Source organism: Schistocerca gregaria, chromosome X (assembly GCF_023897955.1).
Source record: "Schistocerca gregaria isolate iqSchGreg1 chromosome X, iqSchGreg1.2, whole genome shotgun sequence".
Lineage (NCBI taxonomy): Eukaryota > Metazoa > Arthropoda > Insecta > Orthoptera > Acrididae > Schistocerca > Schistocerca gregaria.
The window spans coordinates 250,033,102-250,054,484 of NC_064931.1; the positions used below are offsets into that span (position 1 = coordinate 250,033,102).

General features: G+C 44.6%; 1 long non-coding RNA gene across 1 annotated transcript in view; it reads left to right on the forward strand.

Annotated features, from left to right (window-relative positions):
* Positions 1-5,688, forward strand: part of LOC126299420 (uncharacterized) — a 62,091-nt gene extending 56,403 nt beyond the window's left edge. Inside the window, exon 2 of the long non-coding RNA XR_007552798.1 lies at positions 4,895-5,688. This is a non-coding gene — a long non-coding RNA (uncharacterized LOC126299420). The remainder of the gene's footprint in view (positions 1-4,894) is intronic.
* Positions 5,689-21,383: the final 15,695 nt, after the last annotated feature.

The following is a 21,383-nucleotide window of genomic DNA, read 5'->3' on the forward strand; positions in this document are numbered from 1 at the left end:
TGAGGATCCCTACATCCTTAAATAGATGTCTGCAGGATGACCATGGGTGGGCTCCAGCAATTATTCTGAGTACACATTTTTGAGCAATGAATTCTTTTCTACTCAACGATGAATTACCCCAGAATATGATGCCAAACGAAAGCAGTGAATGAAAGTAGGCATAGTAAGCTAGTTTACTGAGATTCTTATCACCAAAATTTGCAATAACCCTAATAGCATACGTAGCTGAACTCAGACGTTTCAGCAGACCATCAATGTGTTGCTTCCAGTTTAACCTCTCATCAATGGACACACCTAAAAATTTTGAAAATTCTACCTTAGCTACAGACTTCTGTTCAAATTCTATATTTATTACTGGAGTTGTGCCATTTACTGTACGGAACTGTATATACTGTGTTTTATCAAAATTTAAAGAGAGTCCGTTTGCTGAGAACCACTTAATAATTTTGTGAAAAACATCATTTACAATTACATCACTTAGTTCTTGGTTTTTGGATGTTATTACTATACTTGTATCATCAGCAAAAAGAACTAACTTTGCATCTTCATCAATGTGGAATGGTAAGTCATTAATGTATATCAAGAACAGTAAAGGACCTAAGACCGAACCCTGTGGGACCCCGTGCTTGATAGCACCCCAGTTTGAGGAATCAGCTGTTTTAACATTACACGAACCACTTATTTCAACTTTCTGCATTCTTCCAGTTAAGTATGAATTAAACCATTTGTGCAGTGCCCCACTCAAACCATAATGATTTAGCTTATCTAAAAGAATTCCATGATTTACACAATCAAAGGCCTTTGAGAGATCACAAAAAATACCAATGGGTGATGTCCGGTTATTCAGAGCATTTAATATTTGATCAGTGAAAGCATATATAGCATTTTCTGTTGAAAAGCCTTTCTGAAAACCAAACTGACATTTTGTTAGTACTTTATTTTTACAAATATGGGAGGCTACTCTTGAATACATTACTTTCTCAAAAAAAAGTTGACGGACTTTGAGCGAGGGCGTATAGTGGGCATGCGGGAGGCCGGGTGGACGTACCGCCGAATTGCTCAACACGTGGGGCGTGAGGTCTCCACAGTACATCGATGTTGTCGCCAGTTGTCCGTGTGCGGGCTGGTTGTAAGCTTTCAGTGAGACAATAGCATGCATACGAAGCGTTTCGTAGCGATGAATTCAGAAGCTACATCTCATAATGCGATAGTAATACAATCCCAGTATGTACAATCTGTTCAGAAAACAACGGTCAAAATCTTGCGGCAGCTCTTGCAGAAACCATTCGCTAAAGTTGACACAGTTAAAAATATACCTTAATGTCTTTGTGAAATGAAGTAGTATGCGGCGGCGGGTAAATTAATAAAAAACTTCGTTCTTTACAAGAGTCTGAAAACTATTTTTTTCTGTCATAAAGCGATGGAGAACATACTGATCACAATTTCCAGTCTGCAAGTCCACATTGTTTATGGTACTCAAGGAAATACTTGGTATTTACTCTGCAGGATCAGGAAACTCACTATAATTGAAATTTTAGAATCTTATGTAACTGACATTCAGCAAAAGTTCACGCACACACCAAACATAATAATATTCCCGATAACAACAATAATGTCCCTATCAGAAACAGTATTGTGGAGAGTTCAGAGACTACCTTTACCGGAAATTCCAGGTAAAATGGTCTATGGCCCTGACTCCTAATCACCAAAAGTTAATTGCTTACCTCCATAATCTCGCCACTTGCCACGTGGTTTTTTCAACATCACGGAGGCCAATAGGAACGGGAAACTACTCTTGGATTTCTGTGCTAGTACGGGCTTAGCAATCACAAACTTCTTTTTTTAAACATAAGAACATTCACCGGTATATTTAGGAAGGCAGGGAAACCAGATCTGTCATTGACTATATAACAGATCAAAATTCAGGAAGGCTGTGAGGGACACACGTGTATTCAGGGGATTCTTTGATGACACTGATCATTATTTAATCTGCAGTGAAATTGGGATTGTGAGGCCGAAAGTGTAGGAGGTCAGGTCCATATGTAGGAGGATAAGAGTGGAGAAACTTCAGGATAAGGAAATCAGGCACAAGTACATAACAGCAATCTCAGAAAGGTACCAGTTAGTTGAATGTAGTCAGTTACAGTCATTGGAAGAGGAATGGACAAGGTACAGGGACACAGTACTAGAAGTGACTAAAGAATGTCTTGGAACAGTAGTTTGTAAAAGTAGGATGAAGCAAACAGCTTGGTAGAATGACACAGTCAAGGCAGCCTGTAAAAGGAAAAAGGCGTATCAAAAATGGCTACATACTAGAACTCAGGTACACAGAGAAAGTTATGTTGAAGAAAGAAACAAAGCCAAACAGATAATTGCAGCATCCAAGAAGAAATCTTCGGAAGACTTTGGAAACAGGTTGGAGACTACAGGTCAGGCTGCTGGAAAACCATTCTGGAGTGTAATTAGCAATCATCGAACGGGAGGTAAGAAGGAAATGACAAGTATTTTGGACAGGTCAAGAAAACTGCTGGTGAATCCTGTGGATGCCTTGGGCAGATAGAGGGAATATTTTGAAGAGTTGCTTAATGTAGGTGAAAATACGATCAGTAATGTTTCACATTTCGATGTACAATGGGATAGGAATGATGATAGAAATACGATCACATTTGAGGAAGTGGAGAAAATGGTCAATAGATTGCAGTCCAATAAAGCAGCTGGGTTGGATGAAATTAAGTTGGAACTCATCAAATACAGTGGAATGTCAGGTCTTAAATGGCTACACAGGATAATTTAAATGGCCTGGGAGTCGGGACAGGTTCCATCAGACTGGACAAAAGCAGTAATCACACCAATCTTTAAACATGGAAACAGAAAAGACTGTAAAAACTACAGAGGTATCATTTTAATCAGCGTTGTGGGTAAAATCTTCTAAGGTATTGTTGAAAGGAAAGTGCGAGTATTAGTTGAGGACCAATTAGATGAAAATCAGTGTGGGTTTAGGCCTCTTAGAGGTTGTCAGGACCAGATCTTTAGCTTACGGCAAATAATGAAGTGTTAAGAGTGGAACAGAGAATCGTATCTATGCTTTATAGATCTAGAAAAGGCATATGACCGGGTTCCTAGGAGGAAGTTGTCTGTTCTGAAAGATTATGGAATAGGAGGCAAACTTTTGGAAGCACTTAAAGGTCTTTACATGGATAGTCAGGCAGCAGTTCATTGACGGTAAATTGAGTTCATGGTTCATAGTAGTTTCAGGGGTAAGACAAGGCTGCAACTTGTCTCCACTGTTGTTCATATTACTTATGGATCATGTTGAAAACAATAGGCTGGCTGGGTGAGATTAAGATGTGTGAACACAAAATAAGCAGTCTTGCATATGCAGTGACTTAGTTGTGATGGCAGATTCGATTGAAAGTTTACAAAGTAATATTTCAGAGCTAGATCAGAAATGTAAGGACTATGGTATGAAGATTAGCATCTCCAAAACGAAAGTAATGTTAGTGGGAAAGAAATATAAACGGATTGAGTGCCAAATAGGAGGAACAAAGTTAGAACAGCTGGACGGTTTCAAGTACTTAGGATGCACATTCTCACAGGATGGCAACATAGTGAAAGAACTGGAAGCGAGGTGTAGCAAAGCTAATGCAGTGAGCGCTCAGCTACGATCTGCTCTCTTCTGCAAGAAGGAAGTCAGTACCAAGACTAAGTTATCTGTGCACCATTCAATCTTTCGACCAACTTTGTTGTATGGCAGCGAAAGCTGGGTGGATTCAGGTTACCTTATCAACAAGGTTGAGGTTACGGATATGAAAGTAGCTAGGATGATTGCAGGTACTTGTAGATGGGAACAATGGCAGGAGGGTGTCCACAATGAGGAAACCAAAGAAAAACTGGGAATGAACTCTATAGACGACGACGACGACTAGAAATTTCTATAAAGAATACAAATGATATTTAATCTATTATGAATCATACATTTTTGTTCAAAATTTGGTTTTAGGAAATAACTTTGAAACTAATAGAAAAAGCTTATTGGTGTTACATACTCAGTGCTTTTATATAAAACTGACGCTACGTACGAATTTTCATCTTTGAGCCTAATATTTAGCGCCATAAATTTTTCGCAGAAAGTCAAATTTTAACCGAAATATTGCACTAATAAAGTTAAGACTTACATTTGCACATCCTGAAAAGTTTTTAGCTTTATATCTTCATTATTTAATAATGAGTAACACATTTTAATAATGAATAATACATTTAGTGAAACATGTTCATTAGAACATTCTGATACTTCAGTGTTAACATTAATATACTGAAGCACTCACGGACAACATTTGGAAAAGTTATTTTAATTTCTCTCCTAGATTATGGTGCAATGCGTTTAGCATAGGCGCTTTATGACGCGTTGGCTCTGGTAGTAGTGAAGTGGGTAAGTCCAGGCACACTCGTTCCCCTCTGTAGCTCTCAGTGATAGAGCGCTTGTTTCTCCACATTCGGGTTACGTTATGTATTCCAAGAAACAGTGGAGAGCTTCGAACCCCCAAAAACAATGTCGGAACATTGAAAATCCTGTCTTTCATCAGTTACATGAGGAGTATTCTCGCATTGGTTTTACGTAACAGGCGCGTCGGTTACTAATAGACAGTAGAAGAAAAGCGTCCTGTCTGTCAAGGCCTTCATTCGTAACTTCAGTCACAAAGATGTTAACAAGCTAAACATTTTAAGACTTAAATGTACTCCAAACTGTAAGAAGCACAGCCAAAGCCTTACTCTATCCTCTATAATCAAAATGTCAGTGAAGCAATAATTTTTGATAGGAACGTGCTTTGATATGTTAAATAGTTATTAATTTGTTAATAGCTTACAGCTACAGAAAGCCTTTCCATTTTTTCAGGTAGTAATCAACGCGACAGATTGCTGAGCAGATTGAGGACTAAGCTGATAAATTTCCTTCGCGTAAGGAAACATGAATAAGCCGACGAGAATGAACGCCACAATTAGGCCATCGCCAGCCTCAGCTAAGTACCGCAAAATGAGGTATAGTAACAGGCCTGAAAAGGAGAAAAGGCCGAAAACTGATGATCCGGCATCTGGCCACACTCCAAAGAAAGCGAAAATGGAAGCCCCCATCAATAACAACGAAGAAACTGAACCTAAACGGGAAATAACTGCTCAAAAAGTTGAAGAAAATTCATGTAATGAATCTGGAAGCATTTAAGTACATCATTTTATTATGAACTTAAAGTAATTATATGCACTGAACTAATGGTTAATTCTTATGGTTTCTGTGATAATTTAAGGAAATATCACTTCTGTCATACAGTTTCAGGTTTTCTTTCCAGTCTTTAGGTTTCACTCAATTATTGTAACATCAGACCATACTATTAATACCAGAAATACATCATATTTGGGAATTTTTTGATGTATGGAGGATAAGTTTACACTTTACCTTCAGATTTTTGCCTATATACATGCAAGTGAAGCGAGTTTCCGTGTAATATTGCTTACATTCGCATACTGCTTGATGTGGTCGGACTTAGGCTGAGAAAAAGGGCTCTGAAATGGAGTGCCTTCCAAAATGTGATGAGAATACTTACGTTGAAATGACCTCTTATTGTTCGGTGCATGTTCATACACAGACTAAATCTGTAATTTGCATTGCATGAAATAAATGTATATTCCACTGCAGTGTTCATTCTTCTCGCTGTCCCTGTCCTGTACCCTCTTCTATGACGAAGAATAAGACAGATGTATTAAATATTTTAGATGCAATAAAAATATTTCTTACAATTAGCATACAGTTAAAACTGAATTTTTACATATTGCAGTCTTCTCGGCGTAGGTTTTCTGCAACCTGGTTTGAACTTCACTTTTGCAGATGAATGTTAAAATAGTTTTAAGAATCGAATGCATACCCTACTGCAGACTGTAAACTCTGGTAGTGAGAATTCCATTGCCGTCAGTGTTTATAATGTACTCATAAGTCTTAACCGCTACTTGCCACAAAAAAGTTCAAGTTCTTGCGTCGTGTAATTATTACGTGCACCTATTTAAATTTCCAGGAATAAATTTTGGTAGTTGTAAAAAAATTCTCATATGTTGATGTTGAAAACTTTTATTTCACACCCATTTTTATCATGCTAGAAGCTGTCACTGTTGAAGAAAACCACAAAGTGTTTAAAACGCATTGTGGATGCTGCTAGGCCTTGTATGCACATAATGGACGTTTTTATGGTGAGTTCCTATACGAAATGTTTCTAATTCATAACACACAAATTCTGACAACGACCTGCTCGTGGTTTGACAAGTACTGTGCCTCCATTTGGCGATACATCGGCAGCGGCTTAAATATTTGCGTATGCAAACATAAATACCAATAAAATAAAAAGTTGGAACGACCTGTTTACTATATACCAGAAGTATAAAGCAGCAATCAATTTTTTTTTAAAGAAGATTAAAAGCTGTTCAAAACGTCATCAAACAAGCTGATAGAATCAGGTCTGAGGAGAATGATACTGATAAGCTACGCTCTCTCTGCGAAACAGTGTACTGTGGCTTTTTTATTACAGATTTAGAAGAAGCAGTAATTATCCTAAACGAATTGTGTACCTTTGAACATACATAGTTTCGGTGACAACAAGAGTGTGAAGAAAGTTGCCTTGAAACTTTTTATAGCAAACAATGATATTAACGTGGCAGTGGAAGAGATTTTATCATCCTCGTGACTTAAATCGTCCATGGACAGAACTAGCAATGCAAGCAGGAGTATTGTATCCTAGGATTATGACGTCTTTGTAAGGGACAATGTTTGTCATGAGATACACACACAAAGCTACAATGCCCAATTCATCATGTAAATATGGAAACTACACCCAGTGAAATTTTTGCCCCTACGAAAGTATGAGAAATTTGGCCCAGTACTCTTGTAAGCAACCTGCTCATTGAGTCACGGCCAGCCTGCGCTCAGTTTACGTCCCTCGGAAATGGTCCGTATGACCACAGTGAGGTATTGTACCGCCCTGTCCAAGCTTCGTCGATGCCACTATGCAAATGATCAGCAGTGCAAACAATGTGCCAGAACATCAACAGTCGACATCCCTCCGAGCTTACGGCTCTTTCATGAGTTTGTGCGTGGTGCAAACGGGACGCCGAGTAGTTGCTGCCGTTACTACACCATGCCCCCAGCCTCCCCTGTCCTAAGACCTTCCCCTCTACCCCACTGCTTCCCCTCTCTAGGTATCCTTAAGGTTTTGATTTTGTCCCCCTTCGCGGTTGGACCTCCCCTTCTAAATTTTGTCTCCATAGTGTGAGCCAACTGCGGAAAAACGCCTTAGAGCATTCAGCATGTGGCCTCACCACCTCATCCAACTTCTACTCAACATCATTGTCCTTTCCACACTATAAAGCCAGCATAGTTGCCAGGCTATGTGGTGGGATCGTTATGTACCTATTTTAGTTGAGCTCCGTGGTAACACAGGCCTCACGCTTCTGATACTCGAGCTGTTTCCTCCCTATATATGACTAGATGTGGTTGCTTGTAATTCTGGAGCAACAGAACTCCAGGCACCGGCAGCTGTCCCAGATTGCTGTGGCTGGATGGCATCCATGGGAAGAGACCCTAATTGGAGTGGGTGATATCAGGCAGACACTTTGGCCAGTTATTGAGATTAATACGTTTTACACACATTCTTCTACAGCCATCTCTACTTCTTACGACTTTGTGCCCTTCGCCTTCCCCACTTCTGGGAGGAGGGCCAGGATAGCTGGTTTGGGGTGAAATTCTTACCCTGCAACCTGGTATGCACCAGGATTGAGGGGACACTTTCACCACTAACAAACAGTTATTTTTCGTAGAAATCAACGAAGACAACATCGGTGAAACGAACTCTACAGGTAATATGTGGAAGAGTTCGCTGTTGATATAAACAACAACAACTACTACTACCATCCAGTGAGTGGCACTTCGTGCATGTGGGATGGTGTCCATTACTCCTCAGCAGACTTAAAATACGATCATTTTTCGTAGGGATCTCATTCTATAAATAACCTCTGGGCCAACCCGGAATGGTGGAATGGTTATTTTGTTTGACGTGTTCAGAAAGGCCAAGGAAAATAGCATCGACAGCGGTGCCTTTATACTGGCAATTGTGGGGTTATCCTCGTGGAGGTGGTTTAAGTTATGATTTATCGGTAGGACATGGTGTATCCTCCCTGCGGGTTCGGGGGTTAGAATAGGCCCGTGGTATACCTGCCTGTCGTAAGAGGCGACTAAAAGGAGTCTCACACTTTTCGGCCTTATATGATGGTCCCTTGTTGGGTTTGACCATCTCTCAAAATTTTCCGAAGAGCGAGCCGTTTGGGGAAGGGCGCCTTACTTGGTGAATTGTGTTCATCTTGCAATCAGACCTTTCGCCAGCATATACACCGTTGAATTGCAGTCCTGTCCGCTCTCCATCTCTTGGGCATGACTCTGTTTCTGCGTACAGATTGCTCCGACGGTGACCATGGACCACATGTTACCTAACATCCAGCACGGTAGCCAGTCTGTTGTGGTGGGGCCGCCATGTACCCTGTTGGTTGTAGCCCCCTGACAACACAAAGATCGCTCGATCTCAAGATATTATATGATGGTGCCTTCACACACTTCAGTGTGGCGCATGGCACATACTCCCCCATTGACCTTTCTATCTGTAGCCCTAGCATCTTACCATCTGTCCAATGGAGAGTGCATGACGACCTGTGTGGTAGTGACCACTTACCGATCTTTGTCACTGCCACAGTCATGTCTTCTGGGCGCCCTAGCAGATAGGCTTTGAATAAGGCTGACAGGGACTTTTTCTCCTCCACTGCCGCTATTGAGCCTCTAACGACGCCATTGATGCAGTGGTTCAATCGGTCACCACCGGCATCGTTACTACCGCCGAATCTGCCATTGCCCGTTCTTCTGCGTCCCTTCGACGGCCGACTGTGCCTTGGTGGTCGCCTGAGATCGCTGAAGCGATTAAAGCTCGCCGGCGGGCGCTCCAGCGTTACAAGCGACATCCGTCAATCGAACACCTTATCGCCTTCAAACGGCTGCGTGCGCAAGCCTGCCGCATTATCCGCCAACGCAAGCAGGAGTGCTGGGAGCGGTATGTGTCCACCATTGGCCTCCATGTCACTCCATCGCAGGTCTGGGCCACGATTCGCCGCCTCTATGGCTATCTGACCCCTGTCAGTGTCCCTGCGCTCTCACTGAATGGAGCAGTTTGTACTGACTCCGACGTCATTGCAAACCGCTTGGCAGAGCACTTGGCTCTGAATTCCGCTTCTGCCAGCTACACCTTGGGCTTCCGCTCCATTAAGGAGCGGATAGAACGTCGGAGTCTTTCTTTTCGCACTCGCCATCCTGAATTGTACAATGTTCCATTCAGTGAGTGGGAATTTCGAAGTGCCCTCGCCGCTTGTCCTGATACCGCTTGTGGGCCAGATAGCATTCACTCTCAAATGGTGAAACACCTTTCAGTGGACTGCCGGCGACGCCTCCTCGACCTTTAAACCGCATTTGCGTCGAGGGTGAGTTTCCGTCGCAAAGGTGGGAAAGTCTTGTTGTCCGCATTCTGAAACCAGGGAAGAACCCTTTGTAGGTGGACAGCTACCGTCCCATTAGCCTCACCAACGTTCTTTGCAAGTTGCTTGAACGGATGGTGAGCCGCCGCTTGAATTGGGTACTGGAGTCTAGGGGCCTTCTGGCTCCGTCTCAGGGTGGGTTCCGTAAAGGCCGCTCCGCCGCCGACAATCTGGTGAGCCTGGAGTCGGCCATCCGTACTGCCTTTGCCCGCCGTCAGCATCTGGTCGCTGTCTTTTTCGACATGCAGAAGGCGTATGATACGACATGGCGTCATCACATCCTTTCTACACTGCATGGATGGGGCCTTCGGGTCCCTCTTCCGATCTATATCAGCAATTTTCTGTCGTTGTGTATCTTCCGCGTGCACGTCGCGGCCTCATATAGTTCCTCCCAAGTCAAGGAGAATGGTGTGCCACAGGATTCAGTTCTAAGGGTCTGTTTTAATAGCCATTAACGGGCTTGTTGCGGCCGTGGGAAATACTGTTTCCGCTTCCCTGTATACTGACGACTTGTGCCTTTACTACAGCTCTATTGGCATTGCAGCTGCTGAACGTCAGCTACAGGGCGCAATCCGCAAGGCGCATTCTTGGCCTGTAGCGCATGATTTTCAGTTTTCGGCAGCCAAGACCTGCGTTATGAATTTTTGCCGGCGACGCACTGTTCACCCGGAGCCGCGGCTTTATCTTAACGGCGAGCTTCTTAAAGTGGTGGAGTCACATAGGTTTTTGGGGACGGTTTTTGATGCCCGGTTGACTTGGCTGCCTCATATTCGGCAGCTTAAACAGGCGTGTTGGCGGCATCTAAATGCTCTGCGATGCCTGAGTGACACCAGGTGGGGCGCCGACCGATCTACTCTCCTACGGCTTTACCAGGCGTTAATCCAGTCCCGTCTGGACTCTGGGAGTCTTGGCTTATAGCTCAGCATCTCCATCTGCGTTGCGGCTGCTGGACCCAATCCTCCACAGCGGGATACGCCTTGCCACTGGTGCCTTCCGGACCAGCCCTGTGGACAGCATACTTGTGGAGGCAGGTGTCCCTCCACTGCGGTTACGACGCCAACAATTACTGGCTGCTTATGCTGCCCATGTTTTTAGCTTGCCCAGGCATCCAAATTATTGTGTCCTCTTCCCGCAGTCAGTCGTCCATCTGCCAGAACGTCGACCCCGGTAGGGGTGTCCGATCGCCGTACGCGTCAAACAGCTTCCTCACGGGCTTGGGTGTTTCCCTGTACCACCTCCTTTCCGGGCCCCTCTGCGTACACCTCTATGGTGTGTGCCTCGCCCTTGCCTTTGGCTCGACTTGGCACAGGGCTCAAAGGACTCAGTCCCTCCAGTGGCCTTCCGACGCTGCTTTTATTCCATCCTGGCCACGTATCAGGGATCTGGCGTTGCCTATACCGACGGTTCGATGGTTGCTGGACGTGTCGGTTATGCACTAACTCTAGGGGACCATTCTGAACAACGTTCGTTGCCGCTGGCCGCAGTGTTCACACATCTGAGCTGGTCGCCATCTTTCGTGCCCTAGAGTATATCCGCCCCTGCTCAGGCGAGTCCTCCGTTGTCTGTAGCGATTCCCTGAGCGGGTTACCAGCTCTCGACCAGTTCTCGTTCTCGTCTGGTGATGGCTATCCAGGAGTCCCTGCATACTCTTGTCCGTTGCGAAAGATCTGTGGTCTTTGTTAGGGCCCCGGGCCATGTTGGGATACCCGGAAATGATACTGTTGACCGCCTGGCGATAGAGGCCACTAGTGCACCATCTCTGGAGATTCGCCTCCTGGCGACTGATTTGTGGGCACTATTACGCCGCAAAGTTTTCGATTTATGGGACACTGATTGGCGCAACCTGCCCGTGATAAACTAACTCCGCTGTATCAAGGAGACGACTACTTTGGGGCGGTCATCCATGCGACCCAACCGCAGGGAATCAGTCGTCCTTTGTCGGTTGCGCATTGGTCACACCCGACTCACGCACAGTTTACTGTGTCGTGAGGATCCCCCTCTTTGTCGTTGTGGGGCGTCCTTGACGGTGGTCCATATTCTGTTGGAGTGCGCCCTTTTATCTGTGATCAGGCAGACTATTGCGCTGCCTGATACGCTCTCTGCGCTTTTATCTGACGACTCTTCCATAGCGGACATAGTTCTGCGTTTTATTCGGGCTGGGGCATTTTATCGCTTAATGTGTGTGTGTTTTTGTGTTGATTCTGGTCTATGGCCTACGATTTGTCTGATTTTTTTTTCATGTGTTTCTCGGTGGTTGGCTTTTTCCTTTTTGTTTGTATGGTCGGCCAACCACCGTCACACTGTGTGATTTTAGTTCGTCTTGTCTGGTCTTTGTCTACGTTTCTCTTGTTCTGTGTAGTCTGTCTTATCGTCTGTTGATCGTTTTCATTCTCTGTGGGTGTTTTTAGTGTTTGGAAAAAGGGGCCGATGACCGTAGCAGTCTGGTCTCTTTAACCCCCACAAACCAACCAACCAACCAACCAACCAACCAACATGGTGTATGCCCTGTCACCCTGGGGCAAATGGTGTTCGTGTTTTGAGCATACGTTTTTCCACTTTACTGTGGGCCCTCTATGTGGTGAATGTGGATGCCCACACCACGAGATAGGGATGGGAAAGACAGAGTGGTCAAGAGATACCGGTATTTTAGTTCTGAATAACCGGTATTTTTCGGTCTCTGTTATAATAGGTGTAATTCATTTTAGTGTTAACCGATTAAAAAAAATCGAAACAATCATCCATAACAGCAATGCTATAGTTTTCATTTTTAATAGTCTATAAAAAGAGTAGTTTTTATTCATAAAAATTTCCATTGGCGTGAAATATTGCGTTATTATGTAAAATCGGAAAATGAATCACTACTGTCATAACAATGCCGACAGAAACGAGCAACAAACACATGGCGCAGGAACTGGTACAACATTGTTGAGACAATAATGTACCTGCTGTCCTATGACACTTACGGTACGTGTGTACGCGTCTGGAAACATTTTTACTAAGTGACGAGGGAGTGAAGTACAATGCTTCATTTGCTATAAAAGAAAGATTTGCATGCCATTAAAATGAAATAACAGGAAGGAAATTATGGCAACAGTAGTAAATTATAAATTCAACAATAACTCATTCATAATATACAATAAAAAGAAAGTTCCTGAACTGCTGCCCGTGTCTACATAATATGACATTATCAGCTTTTAGCCATTGAAGATGGACAAACTAACACGAGAAGCAGAACTTAACACCAGTTTTCTCCACCAATTTTAGCAATGACGATTCGTGGATAGGTTTCCTTTCTTTGCTTATCTAATATTTTAATGATATGTATATTAAAATTGACTGTCCAAACTTTCGATATTTCATCGATTTCTAGTTTATTACAGAAAATAACGAAATGAAGTACCATACTTCTTGACAGAGCGTAGGGGAAGATGCAGCTGTACTAGGCAAGGTCCTATTGGAGGTGGTTTGCCGTTGCTTTCCTCCGACCGTAATGAGGATGAATGATGATGGCGGCGGCGAAACAACACCTAGTCTTCTCGGGGCAAGTGAAAATCCCTGGCCCCGCCTGGAATCGAAACCGGGACCCCAAGCTCGGGAAGGGAGAACGCTGCCGCGAGACCACGAGCTGCGGACATAGGAAATAATACGAATAAACTGAGAACGAGACATTTCAGAAACGGGTCCTTTTAGGCGGTTTCAACAGTGGAAGACCAGATGTTTCAAGGAAAACAGCTGTCTACCATGAGGAGAGCTCCTGTGTTCCACTGCTACTGCGGATTGTCACGACCATCAGTCTCCACGCTCACCAGATTGAACAGTTAATAAGGAGGAAAAGAATACACGAAGGTGAAAAGTCGTGGGATACCTCCTTGTAACATACCAGACCACGTCTTGTGCAGCATAATGCAGTAACGTAGTGTGACATGGAGTCAACTACTTGTTGGAAGTCCTCTGCATGAATACTGAGCTGTGGTGGCTCTACAGTCTTCTGGTTACGAAAGCGTCGCTGGTTAAGAATTTTGTCAAAGAACTGATTTATCGATTGTCCTAGAAGTTCTCGATGCCCCACCACGGGGCTCACAACTCTTTTCTGAGTACCTGTTTGGCTACCACGGGGTCCCAGGCTTTGCAGCACTACTTCCTTTCCATGCTGCATGCTTCTACTTCCATTATCCATTTCCCCCTCTGCCTGTACATTGGATGGTTTCCTCAGAGCTTGGGCCTGGTTTATGAATGGGACTCAAGTTTCTGCTTCCAATGGATGCTGCAACTTATTATTAAAGACATGGTCCCTGTTGGGTTTGGCTTCCACCAGTTTCCAAAATTCTCCAAGTGGGGATTGCTCAAAGGAGATCACCCAGTGCGGTGCGTGCTCCACTTTCGCGCCTTTCCATCTGTGCACCCTTACCTTTAATACAGTAATACACCGAAACGTAGCACAGTAGGTGTGTAGGTGTGCACAACGTGACATACAGTAGCGGCTTAACACACAGAATGATGGATATTCTGTAATAACTCATAAATACATAGAATGAGAAACAGGTATACTGTAACTGCATATAAGGCAGTCACATTACAAACTCGCTGGTCTACTCAAGCAAAGAAGTACGGTATTAAATTTTACAGGCAACAATAGAAATATTACATTCATATCTTATAATTCTTTATCAAGGGAAAAGCATTTTATACTTCAGAAAAGGATAGTATCCTTCAATTGGCTGTAGGGAAAGTGGAAATATAATGTACAGAGGTAAAGCAGCTTCCATTCAATTATTAACAACCTATCAGCTCCTATTTTACTACTAATGAGGGCAAAGCCCGATTGTTATGTGCAGTATGATCGCAACTGATCAGTACCAATTCAGTCTTAGCATACAATGTGTCTTCACAACAGCAAACCCACTACTCCCCACCCCCGAACCCCTAGGGGGCTAATCACACTTCTGCGAGTTCCTGCTTTGCTACTATGGGGCCCCAGCCTCAGCTCCATCACCACTTCCTTGCTGCATGTCTGTCGTCCTTATTCTTTTTCCCTTCTCTTGGGAACATCTCATACTTTTAGGACTCTCTTATGGTTTTAATAGCCTGACATCAGAGTAGACCCTCGCCTGTTTCTTCTTTCTTTCTTCTTTCTTTCTTTCTTTCTTCTTTCTTTCTTCTTTCTTTCTTCTTTCTTTCTTCTTTCTTTCTTCTTTCTTTCTTCTTTCTTTCTTCTTTCTTTCTTCTTTCTTTCTTCTTCCTTTCTTCTTCCTTTCTTCTTCCTTTCTTCTTCCTTTCTTCTTCTTTCTTTCTTCTTCTTTCTTTCTTCTTCCTTCTTTCTTCTTCCTTCTTTCTTTCTTTCTTTCTTTCTTTCTTTCTTCTTTCTTTCTTTCATCCTTCTTTCTTTCATCCTTCCTCCACTGCGGCGTCTGAGTTTCGTCTATTTCTTCTTCCTCTCTGTGCGATCTTAAGGTTGGCCCACATGTTTAAGCATAACAGGTGACTGGGTAATGTCTAATTACCAGCCCCTGGTGGACAGGTAGGGTTTGCACTACCCCCCCCCCCTCCCTCCATGATACAGGCCAGGACCAGAGAGGGGTGACTGCCTCAGCTGTTATCTTTTCAAGTTGCCCATTGGTCCCTCTTGTCAGGAGTTATGGAGGTATGACGTGAGGTGGGTGAGCCTCACATTGAGGCCATTCCCCCACGCTCCCCAATAGGAAGGAGTGCGACATCGGAGACTGTGGCAGTCATGGGGATGTTCTCACAATGAGCCAATGAACACCTGTACCAAACGGAATGAGGATAAAGATTCGAAGACGCTCCCAGTCGCAGCTAATCAATTACTCATTCGGCCGACTTCCGTTTCGCTGTTGTGCACCACCAACCGTTTTGCTATGGTTAATTCCTTTATTGTTCTGAAAAGTGTTGATGCACTTACAGGCCCTGTAAAATTCTGCTCTTGTTTACATAATGAAACTTTGCTTCTGGAGACCAATGTGATTTTCAAGCAGAACTGCCCGCAGCTTCGCTCCTCCATGGCTATGCTGTTCGTGTCAAGGCCCATCATACGCTGAATGTGGTGTTGTTTGCACTAGGCTTTTCGATGGTTTAACTGAGGGAGAAATCCAAACTTAGCTCTGTGTTCAGGGCGTCGCTGCAACACACCACGCAATGAAAAAGTTTGATACAACCTTAGTGTCTAAATGAAGTCTTTTTCTTACGTTTGATAGAGTATTGCTTCCATCAAAGATCAAAGCAGGCTTTGAATTTATCATGGTCCGACCATCGAGTCCTGTGCATCTCGATGAGTGGTCCATCAAGAAGATCCACATGAAGGAAAAAGTACGTCATCCTGTCGCTCGCAAGTTGCTGACTAGTCGAAAGCTCTGCATTCTACGATCTGGCAATTTGAGAACTATTCTTGCTACACCTCGCTCCCCCCAAAAGACGTGGCCACGGATACTTGCGTCCTCAAATTCAGAACTGCAGTTGTAAGAACGCACAATATCAGGGTAGCATCCCCATCACCTCTTTCAGCTGTGCAGCAAGCCACCAAATCACCCTCTTCACAACCAATAGACCGAAAAGGACAGAAGGAACACGCCTGCGATGACTTTTTATGCCTCTCCAGCCAACAGACATCTGAGTCTTCATCTGCCAACCGCAGTGGCTCTAAGAAATCAAATAGTCTTCTCCTTATCCAACTTAGAGATCCTCTTCAACTGTGTCGCCACGTGATACCTCACCTGGCCGACTTCCGTTTCGCTGCTGTGAACCACCAACCGATTTTCTGCCCTGGAATCTACAGGCCGACTCAGAGAGAACGCCAATGAATCTGTAGATCTCGTGGAACATGATCCTCCAGTCTCTGATCCCCATAGCAGTGAGTCTTCAAAAGCTGGCACTCGGCAGCTGCTGAGGAGACACCCCTTCATTCCCCCCCCCCCCCCCCCCCCTCTCTATTTCCCAGTCACGACTCTCCTCCAATGGAACGTTCGTGTCATTAGATACAACAAGGAGGATTTATGGCTGCTTTTAGAATCCCATTGCCCACTTGTTTTCTGCCGCCAAGAAACGCAATTGCGTCCTTGCAACCACTTCCGCCTTCCCCTCAAGGTTAGCATTCCATTTCATGGGGAAGTCTTGCTGCTCATTGGGGTTTCCATCCATAGTCAAACCACCTCACTCAACACTCGACTGTAAGCTGTTGCAGTTAGCATTTCCCCTTTTATGCTTCACCTTTTCTCTTAGTAATGTCTACATCCCTCCAACATCCTTTTCTGCTGGTTGGTGACTTCAATGCGCACTATCCCCTTTGCGGCTCTTACAGGATCTGTCTGAGAGGTGTCCTCTGGGTTGACCTTCTCAATCAACTCAACCTCATTTGGCTTAACACTGGTGACCTATATTCCTGTCAGACTCCAGGAACATTTATTCCCATTTGGACCTCTCGTTGTGCACAGCCCAGCTTACCCATAGGGTAGAGTGGTTCTTTCTTCTGACATGTACTAAAGCGACGATTTCATGTTTGCTATCCGTTTGCTGACTCCTACCCCCACCTAAGTGCACACTCAGTGGGCAGCTTTCTAAGGCTGACTGGGGGCGTTAACTCCTCCATGGCGGCCTTCGACGTACATCATTTCCTCACTTGTAATAACCAGGTAGAATACCTTCTAAACTTTATCCTTAATGTCACAGAACGTTTCATACATAGCACTTCATCTTTACCGTGCCATGTCTCGATCCCTTGGTGAACTGAAGCATGCCATCGCGTGATTCGCGCTCGAAGACGTGCTCTCCGCTTTTTAATCATCATGCTAAGATGGCGAACTGCATTTGTTACAAACAGTTGCATGCGTAGTGTCGTCGCATTCTCCAGGATAGCAGAAAAGCTAGCTGGATTTCATTTACCAGTTCTTTCAACAGTTCCACTCCCTCTTCCATCATGTGAGCAACATCCGACTGCTCTCTTGAACCAAGGTCCATTGTCTAATCTCCAGCCTGACACTAGCCGATGATGCTGTTGCCATCTCCAACACCTTAGGCCGCCATTTTGCGGAGATTTCGAGCTCCATCCACTATCACCCCGTCTTCCTTCGGAAACAACTGAAAACGCCTTTACCTTCATCTCTCTGAATCATGAATGCTACAATGCCGCCTTTCTATGAGGGAACCAGATCATGCTCTCACTTCCTCCCGATCTTTCGCCTCAAGGCCGAACGATGTTCACATTCAGATGTTACAGCAGCTTCCTCTTGTAGGCAAGCTTCATATGTACTATCTCACCTGAGTGGATGGCATATTTCCCAGACGGAGGCGTGAAGTCCCTGTCATACCCACACGTAAGCCCACCGAGCGGGGTGGCGCAGTGGTTAGCACACTGGACTCGCATTCGGGAGGACGACAGTTCAATCCCGCGTCCGGCCATCCTGATTTAGGTTTTCCGTGATTTCCCTAAATCGCTACAGGCAAATGCCGGGATGGTTCCTTCGAAAGGGCACGGCCGACGTCCTTCCCCGTCCTTCCCTAATCCGATGAGACCGATGACCTCGCTGTCTGGTCTTCCCCAAACAACCAACCAACCGTAAGCCCAGTAAGGACAATCAATTTCCTTCTAGCTACCGCCTCGTTTATCTCACCAGCTGTGCTTGCTAGGTGATAGAACGTATGATTCAGGCCCAGCTAGTATGGTTGCCCGAGTCTCAAAATTTACTAACGACAGCACAATGTGCATTCCGAGGGCGCCTTTCTGCATTTGACCATCTCGTCACTTTGTCAACCCAAGTCATGAACAGTTTCCTTTGAAAATAACAGGCTGTGGTCAACTTATTTTTTTATCTGGAGAAAGCCTAAGACACCTGTTGGAAGACTGGTATCCTCTATGCTCCATACACGTGGGGCTTCAGAGATTGCCTGCCCCATTTCCTTCAGGAATTTTTAAAAGACACGTTTTTCAGAGAACGTGTGGTTTTAGCCTTGTCGGACACATTTACCCCGGAAAACGGTGTGCCTCAGGGTTCTGTCCTAAGCGTCGTCCTTTCTGCTGTCCCCAGTAACCCTATTATGGCCTCTCTCCCACTCCCTTTTCGTCGACGACTTAGCGATCTGTTGCAGTTCTCCATAGACTCGTCTTTACTCATGGAGCATCGACAATGGCTTTCACTTTTCCACTGACAAAATCGTTTGTATGAATTTTTGGTGGCATAATGGATTTGTTCATCGTCTTTATATCTTGGGCCTGTTGCTCTTCCTTTGGCTGAAACTGCGAAATCACTGGGTCTCATGCTCGAAAGAATACTTTCTTGGTTCTCCCACACGTCTTACACGGCTGCCTGCTGTACTAGCTCCCCCAGTGTTGTATGTGTGCTTAATGGTACTTCCTGGGTAGCAGATCGGACAACCCTTGTCCGTTCAAAACTAGACTATGGATGTTTCGTTCATGCACCTCCACGTCCGTCCATCTTATGACGTCTTAATACAGTCCACCATCATGGACACCATTTGACCACTGGCGCCTTTTACAGTAGCCCAGCTGAGACTGTCGATGCAGAAGCTGCTGAACTACCGCTGTCATACCAACGTGATGTTCTCAGCAGATAAGCATGCTGTTTGTCTGCCCTTCAATGACCCCTCGACTACCAGTGTGGCGCGTGCTTTTTTTTCTTTTCCCTACAGGAGTTCGCTTTCGGCTATTGCTCCAGCAGCTTGACTTCACAGTACCTGCCATGTTCCCAATAGGTGGGAACCATTCACCACCTTGGCTTCGCACAGCGGCCCGTGTTCACTTGGACTTCATTTACTTCCGAAGGGAGCCACTCCAGATACGATCTATTGCAGTAAGTTTCTTGACCTTCGCACAGAACTAAGTGGCAGCATCATCATGTACACTGATGGCTTTAAGACTGACAGTGGTGCCGGGTATGCCTTTGTTATTGGCACTGACCATTTTCAGCACCCTGCTGAACGCTTACAGCAGAGCTCTTCACCCTGTATCAGACAACCCAGTACATCTGGCGACACAAGATTTATGTCATTTGTTCTGATGTTCTCAGTACCCTTCTGTGCCTCTGTATGGTACACACAGAGGTAATGAGCCTAAGAAAGCTTCCACCTGCTTGCTGTTGAGGTAGCAGTTGTGATGCTGATGTTGGTTCCTGGTCATGTCGGTCTGATGGGAAATGAGCCTGTTAGCGCTGCTGCCAAGGCAGCAGTCCTCCTACCTCGGACTGCGATCTCTTCCATCTCTTCCGGTGATCTCCGTGTTGACGTCCGTCGGCGTGTGACTTCACTTTGGCATCACGGCTGGTCTTCCCTTCACAGGAACAAGCTCTAGGGAATTAAACCTCTCCTAGCTGCTTGGCCGACCTCATCTCGGGCCTCTAGCCACGAGGAGATCATTTTAGTTAAGTTGCATAATGGGCATTGTCGTTTTAGCCATCGCCATTTAAATGGTAATCCCCCACCACTTTGTGCTCATTGGCCGAATGCCCTTTCTTTAATCAGTCATGTTCTAATGTGTGTTTGCCGTCTGATTTATCGACTACTTTAGGGAACAACGTGCAGTCTGTCGACCGCCTATTACTTTTTATCCGTCGTTTTAATATGGCGAGGGACATTTAATCTTTGTTTGGTTCGCGATCTCCATTGTCTCTAAAGCGTATTTTGTAGGCCTTCCTCCACGAGGAAGTCCTTGTTCTTAGCTCCCTTTCCTTTTGTCGATCGGGCTTCACATGTAGTTGCTTTTAGATTCTTCTACTTCTTGAAGATCAAAGGGTCTGAAATGGTCGCTTATGACCTTAGTTGTTCTTGTGTCCTAAAACTAAACAAACAGCAACAAGTAAATTGAAATGGATTCACACAATTATTTATTAATTGCTGAATCTGTATAACAAAAGACCTCCATCAGACAAGTTAATCTGCCCGCCAAAATCCGGATGCAACTCCCAACATAGTGGATTGTATGGTGGACTTGCATTTTGGCGGACGACAGCGAAGTTCCTCGTCCGGCCATACAGATTGATGTTTTATAATTTCCTTAAATGGCTCCAGGCAAATGCCTGAATAGGCCCTTTGAGAACGGCACGGACGATTTCCTTCCTCCATACTTTCGTAATCCGAGCTTCTGCTCTGTCTCTAATGACCACGCTGTCGACAAGGCGTTAAACTCTCTTCCCTTCTTCCCTCCACTTCACACGCATCCAACTCACCCAGAACAGCTAATAGTCGAACGAACTCAGTAATGGCGAATTCTTTCAGCAAGGAAAGCGATATGGGCAGCAAGCCATTAACCATTTCCACTGGCGGAAAGCAAACTAAAACGCAAAAAGCGTAGTATTGCATTAGTGAGTAAGCAAAGAGGTTGCTACCGTACTTGTATCGACTAATTGAAATTGACTGTTATCAAGTATCACAAAGAAAGGTCATCATCCTACGCACTCAATATAATGGGTAGGAATGAAATAGTCGAGTAAACAGGCACGTTTGTTTGTCTTAAATAGAAGATTGTATTGCAGAAGCCACTTGCCAAGTATTCCCAAAGATAGCACTAAGCATCTAAAGCCGCACGACTTGTCTCAGATAGCGGTGATAAATATGTACAAATATGGCATTTGAATAAGTCTGAGTGAAAATCGTATCAAAATCCTTGGAGTAACTCCTAACATAAACCTTCATATGCAGACATGAAACGTCCTGAAGGACTTTAATTTACTAATGTATATAGACGTTTTCTGTTTTCGGTTTTCTGTTTCCTGTTTGAGAAATATATCTCAGCACACATCGTATTACTATTT